The sequence below is a fragment of the Sinocyclocheilus anshuiensis genome, unplaced genomic scaffold (genome assembly GCF_001515605.1).
Source record: "Sinocyclocheilus anshuiensis isolate Anshui unplaced genomic scaffold, SAMN03320099.WGS_v1.1 scaffold497, whole genome shotgun sequence".
In the NCBI taxonomy this organism is placed as follows: Eukaryota; Metazoa; Chordata; class Actinopteri; order Cypriniformes; family Cyprinidae; genus Sinocyclocheilus; species Sinocyclocheilus anshuiensis.
The window spans coordinates 211,762-219,054 of record NW_015540853.1 but is presented as its reverse complement, the minus strand read 5'-3'; the positions used below and the strand labels follow the sequence as shown (position 1 = coordinate 219,054).

The window sequence follows — 7,293 nt, the reverse complement described above, 5'->3', positions numbered from 1 at the left end:
GGACACCCCTACGCTCCTAAAGCACAGGCAGTGACTTAATTAAATTACTTCACAACAGAAATATGAACCATTTACGAAAACGAGTGGTTTGGAATCTGTCGACGGGAGAAGGAATCCGGAGCTCCTCACGCCAATAGCGCCGCCCTTTTAAGACGAAGCAACCGCAGGTTCAGCCAATCGTGTTTCTCTGCAGCAACCAATCCCTGCACAGACATACACAAAAAAACACTCCACACAGAAAACACAGATGCCGAAGTCGTAACACCCCCACACACTAAGAAAAATCTATATAAATTGATTTTAAACAAAACTAAAGGAACGAGATAAGGCATCTGCCAATACATTGTCCTTGCCCTTTTTATAGCAAATCTCAAGATTAAAATCTTGAATAAACAAGGACCAGCGCATAATTTGTTGATTTGCATTGCGCATACGAGACAGCAATACTAGTGGATTGTGATCAGTAAAGACAAGCACAGGAATAGAACTTGAACCCACGTATACTTCAAAATGTTGTAACGCCAGTAATAAAGCAAGGGTTTCTTTTTCGATAACACTATAGTGTAACTGATGTTTTAAGAACTTTTTTGAGAAGTACGCTACAGGATGCTCAACTCCGTGAATATCATCTTGCAAAAGAACTGCTCCGGCTCCAGTAGCACTAGCATGAACGTCGAGTTTAAACACACGTGAGTAATCCGGTGCAGATAACACTGGGGCACTACACAACAAACTTTTTACAGCTTCAAACGCATGTTGACAGCCATCAGACCATAAGCATTTTTGCAAGGCACGAAGAAGATTGGTTAACGGTAGAGCCACATCAGAGAACAGTAAAACTACACATTTTAGAGTGGCCTTTTATTGTGGCCAGCCTAAGGCACACCTGTGCAATAATCATGCTGTCTAATCAGCATCTTGATATGCCACACCTGTGAGGTGGATGGATTATCTCGGCAAAGGAGAAGTGCTCACTAACACAGATTTAGACAGATTTGTGAACAATATTTGAGAGAAATAGGCCTTTTGTGTACATAGAAAAAGTCTTAGATCTTTGAGTTCAGCTCAAGAGAAAACTTGTGTGAGTTTTCAGTAACTCACACAATCAGCTAAATAATTTACAATTATTTAAATTTGGTGCGAATGTATGTATTTTATGGAAATTCACACTTCTAAAAAAAAATGTGAAATTAACCTGCATTTTCTCTGTAAAAAGACTTTTCTTATTTTAAAAACAGTGTAGGATATAACTGTTCAGTGTTTCCATTTTTATATTCAGTTATAATTCTACACTATATATTTGGATTTCCTATAATTATTTCCTAGTATTTAATAAATAGATTTATAAATATTGAAGACTGAGAGTGTATGGGTATTCCATTACCCTTAGCTCAGTGGATCTCCCCTGTGTGTAATGTGCTTGAAGGCGCCCTCCCAACCCCGTTTATCTGAGCCATGACTATGCAGGACTGCAGGTTTATTTAAGATCGTGTGATTTACTGGAAAAAAGAGCTGCAATCTGACGTCACCGTAACCTTCCGATCCATTCTGATTGGTTTACTTGTGTCTTGCATAATAATGTACCGTTCTTTATAAATGGGCAATGCAGTGACAAAAGAATATAGCAAAGACATTCAAGGAAACAAGACACAACTGCGATACAGAAAACTTCAGCTTGCTGTTTGGAAGTCAGCTCCCTAAGGTTTGACTTTTTTTTACGTTTACATTTATTCACTTAGCACATGCTTTAATCAAAACATAGCAATACATTTTTGGTTCCTACCGGGAATGTTAATTTTGTCAGACCATTCCCAGAACATAGCTAAAAGGTTATTTTTCGCTATTCAGAATATTTGTTGTTGTTTTAGGTGCATAATCGCACAGGTTAATTAGGCTATGTTAATAGACATTCTAAAACGTTTAACGTGAAAATGTGTGACATGGCTTATTTAGATACTAAAGGAATAAATTAAGCAGGTTGTGCTATTTTGATGATGCTGCACTGCAGGCAAACAGTCCATATTAGGATGCGAGTGCAAAATGCAGTGGCAGAGCCAGGATGTTTTCACAGGGGTGGCCAGGGAGGGGCCAGCAAGCAGTCGGGGGTGGCACAGAAATATTCATTATTCAATATAGAAATGTGTTTGACTAAAAAGTACTGGACTGTTTTAGTGACTAAAACACAACTGAGCACAATTAATGTCTACTTAATTGTAATTGAAATTTTATAAATTACGTAATAATGAGTAGGAATGCACCGATACCACTTTTTTCAGAATGAGTCCGATACGATACTTTCATTTTGGTACTCATCGATACCGATACCTGTATTTTCACAACATTTGTCATTTTTTACAAATACTGCATACAGAGACAAAATAATAATAATAGTAATAATAATAATAATAAGAAGAAGACTCATTTTAGTAGGCTTCATTTAGCAAACAGATATTACCATCAGTTATTTCCACACTTAATTATACCTCTTAAAATGTATTGTATAAGCTTTTGTTACTTTCACTGTTCATTTTAATGGTGCATTAGAGCTGCTCCATTGCAGCAGCTCAATACTGTAATCACAAAACATTTTATGTTGAATAAAATTTTATGTTTCCACACTTAATTATACCTGTTAAAATGTATTGTATAAGCTTTTGTTACTTTCACTGTTCATTTTAATGGTGCATTAGAGCTGCTCCATTGCAGCAGCTCAATACTGTAATCACAAAACATTTTATGTTGAATAAAATTTTATGTATGAATTAAAATAATGCAGGGAGTACGCGCGTACTATTTTGGTGATGTAATTTGCGTCACACGCAGTGTACACGGACCCTTGCGTACGAATAAAAACCATAATTCTAAAGCAAGCTAAACATACGCAGCGCGCACACGTTTGTATTGGTGCAGAATGAGAGAGACACTTACAGCCTAGCACATTTCACCCAGTCTGCTAGTTTCACTATTGCTTTAAATAAAGTTGTGTATGCTTGACGTTTAAAATAAATGCTGTTTGTAGTGAATGCCCCTATAATTGTTGTTTGTTTTATATTTACGATTTAGTTTTAATCCAAATGCATGCGCACTAATCCAAATGCATGCGATAATGGAGTGAACAGCAATCAAGATCATACAACAGAAGTGCGCGCTCTCGGACTCTCTCTCGCTCTCTCTCTCCTTACCGTCAAATAACTTTAGTAACTTGTGCACTGTTTTGCTTGCTTGCTTTTGACATATCCGACTGAACTACAAACTTTCCAGTGATGTCTGTGAGATATTATTCACTCGACAAGCTCACTATACAGGCGTGAATATTGAATGCTGTTGTTCTGTTGTCAGTGTTTCTTTTTCTGGACACAGCTCTGTTCACACGTTGTGTAGTATCGGCTTTTGGTATCGGGGCACTTTTACGAGTACGAGTACAGGAGCGCAGTATCGGGCCCGATGCATCCCTAATAATGAGTGAATATGACAGATGTTTTTTTCTATTATTATTCTTCACCATAAAAGGGCTCACTATAGCTTTATTGCTCAGTCAGCTTGGTTCTGATTCCGGTAGAATGTATACTGCAGTAACTATTATTGATGTAAGTTCTCTGGGCATATAAAAGGGTCTGCATTTAACTATGATAAATTCCAGGTTAGGTGAGCAGTGTCTTCCAGTGATGACAGAGTTTGTGCACCAAGCTTTAGTTATATAAATGCACAGCCCTCCTCCTCTGGTCTTACCGGAATCTTCTGCCCAGAGAACGTAGCGGTCAGCTAACTCGATAGCAGTGATCGACCGATATTGATATTTTATAACCGATACCGATACCAATTATTTGCATGTTTATGTGCCCGATAACCGATATGATATTACAACAATAAAAAACATTTTATTTATAAAAAGCATCAACAGCAACAACACTAATATTGACAATAAACAAAATAAATGTAGAATGTCTAACGTTTTCAAATGGAGAAAATAAATAAAGGACAGGAGTCATATCAACTTCATTTTAAACTACAGTTTTAGTAGTTTTATAAGCTGTTTAATAGCTACAGAGTCAAGAATAATTCACTGGATAATGTTAATTCACTGAATAATATTCTCTGGAATATAACAAACAAAACAACATATTTTATTGAATTTCTCAACTGGAATGTTATATCAGAATTATCAATAATGTTTTTGTCGTTCTAGATTATGAAATGCCTGCTGACAGCGCGGTTTATCTATGCAGTTACACAGAGATATACTCAAACTGCGATCGCTCGCGGAGGTAATAGATAATTAATTTCCATAGAGTTGTATTTATTTAGATGTATTATTTAATTCAGGCAAAGTTACGTCTTTATTGGGACAGGACTTGATGGATTATCTTACGTGACTCCATGAGTTGGTCTCTATTTCTTAGAGCCAAGCTGCATAAACTACATATCAGGCATTTATATAATGCATCTAATTTGTGCATAAATGGCTGTTATGTTAAATAAAGTTTACTAATATAGCAACTATATCAAGTACCTGCACGCCGTTGTTGTTGTCTCGTCTCCCCTCAGACGTGCTGCAATGGCGATCCTGCGCGCAATTCTCAAAACGCCCACAAGATTTATCGGCGTTTATCGGTGAATCCAATATTACAATACCGATATCCGATTATGGTAAAATGCATCGGGAAAAATATCGGTAAATCGATATATCGGTCGATCTCTACTCAATAGTGCCGTTATTCAGGCATGTTTCTGTAAAAACCATGATATTAGAATCCATAATTCTCCTGTTGTTTGCGATGCACAGACGAAGATCGTCCATTTTGTTGACCAATGACCGTACATTAGCGAGAAAACTGCTGGGTAAAGAGAGCCGATGCGGTGTTAGCTTAGCTCTTAGGCCTCCGTGCTTTCCTCGTCTTTGTTTACAGTCCTGATGCCGTCTGCGAGCACTTCCGCCCGGGCCGGGTAAATTGAGCAGCCTCCGATGTTCTGGAGATCTCTGAGATGAGTCAGAGATCAGCGATAAAGGTAAAAGAATGTTGTAATCCAATGTACTCGTACTCGTTAAAAGTCCTCCAATGCCACACAACTTTTAAACAGTGCTGTGTCCAGATAAAGAATCACTGACAACAGAGAGTTTAGTAGAGATCTTATGGATGTCTATGTACATGATAAGTACATGTAGGATATGTAAGCTAATGATAAACATTGAATATTCACGCCTGTATAGCTGATGTGCGCGAGCTGATAAGCAAAGTACGCAGAGTGGATTGAGCGCGTGGCGGCACAGATGCGCGAGCTCTTCGAGCGAATATCCCTTTCTCACAGACATCTAGGGCTGTTCAACTACGAAATTTTTGGAATCGAGTCCGATTCCGATTCCCGGTTTTGGAATCGATGGTTTATATAATCAGTTGCACTCTCAGCCACTGATCTGTGCTCTTGGCGTTTTCTTTCATAATTATCATCGGCTGATAGAAAGGTTAAAAAATAAAATTTTATTTACTATGTAAATAAGAACAAGACCCTCGATCACGCCATAATCTATTCCGTCGTGCAGCAGCAGCGCTCAAAATTGTGGACAACATAAGCCAGTTCCACCGTAAAATAACCTCTGAATCGTTTTTTTTTTAACTGGTTCATTAAAACGATCTATCTGAAAGAACCTTTTTGTGGAAACGAATCAGACTTCTAAACACTATTATTGAGCAAGAGGCGTCTTTCTCATTCTGCACCAATGTGTACGTGGGTTGTGCATGTTTTGCTTGCTTTAAAGGCCGAAGTATACTTCAGTTTTTACTCGTACCCATACATCTGGAATCCAGAATACATCTGGAATTTTACTCGTACCCATACAAAACAGTGCACGTGAAGCAAATTTCAACACCAAAATAGAGCGCACGTACTCGTATAATGTATAACGAGTGGTTCCCTGCATTATTTTAGGAAAATGGCTTATGCTTATAGTACTGAACCGCTGCAATAAAGCAGCTCTAATGCACCATTAAATTAAAGATGAAATGTGACAGTTTTCTTTAAATCTTCAAGTTCAAGGCGTGCAATCTGACAAAGTGTCTTTTCTGCTAGATTATTAAACACATTGAAATAAAAGCTTGGGATGGTATCATGAGTTAGCTTTCATTTTTTCTCTCTCAAATATAAAGCTGCTTTGGTAATGGAGGGGAATTTACGGTTAAGACCCAGGACCAGATATGGTGAATGAAGACCAGGAATTGGACATCCAATTAATTGAAGAAAAAGAAAAATAGAAAAATGGGAAATAGTTTGCAGTTTCACCAGCAGAAGCCAGCTTCAAGTCTCACAAGGAGTTTGTTGGCCGCTCTGCAAACACGATTCCCAAAACATACCGATAACATGTTGTAGTCCTGGTGAGAAGCACAGACAATATTCATCTTTATTCAACTTAGATTTTCTTAACTAAGAAATTGTCACAAAACTAGTCTATATTTCACCTCTGGAAGCCGTGCAAAATGAGCAAACACTTGTGAAAGCATGTAGCTACCTTCCTTGCAAGTTAGAAATAGATGAAAACTTTAAAATCTGAACATAATAGCATGTCTACTATTAACTTTTGATGAAGCCTCGTCCATCCTTAGGCATGACCACAGTCGCTTTTCAGACATCAAATACAGACAAGAGAGAATACCTGGAAAGGAAGAACATTTCAACACTCAAGCAGTCATTTCTATGGGTGCATACATTTGAAAGAAAATCAATCAAATCATTTAATACAATGATCACTGATTAATATATTTACTATACTTACTCATATCAAATCACTCAAAAAGGATATATATATATATATATATATATCAGTGGCGGGCCATGCATTTTACACCTAGGCCTTCAGTGGCGTCCTACATGAATTAATCCATCTCTTCAGCTAGTATGCTGACCATCCAATCAAAGGACGAGAATTTATCATTATCGTTAGCCAGCTAGATGGCCCTGGTGCTGCCAACTAGAAATCTGATTGGTTAAAGCAACGGTTTCATTGGCATTGATTTAAGCTAACAGACGCCTGCACTGTGGATTCTGAAGGCCTTAAGGCAGATTTCTTTGACCCTGGCAACACGATTGCTGAAATATGATTGGATAAAAGCTCTAATATAAACATACACTGCTGGAAGCAGTGCAACCAAGAGAAAAGCTATGAACTGAAGAGAATAGACTATTGGAAATAATTTAATACACATTCATGGAAAAATATATTAAACCAAATCAGGGATTCTGATAGAGTTTAGGCCAGCAGAGAAGGCTTTGCTGGCCCTGACGACCCACCACTGATACATA

General features: G+C 37.7%; 1 protein-coding gene across 1 annotated transcript in view; it reads left to right on the top strand.

Moving 5' to 3' along the window:
* The first annotated feature begins 1,632 nt into the window (after window positions 1–1,632).
* LOC107687773 (uncharacterized) overlaps window positions 1,633–7,293 on the top strand; it is a 7,191-nt gene continuing 1,530 nt past the window's right edge. Inside the window, exon 1 of the mRNA XM_016485230.1 lies at window positions 1,633–1,702. The gene's annotated coding sequence lies outside the window, so the exon portion shown is untranslated. The remainder of the gene's footprint in view (window positions 1,703–7,293) is intronic.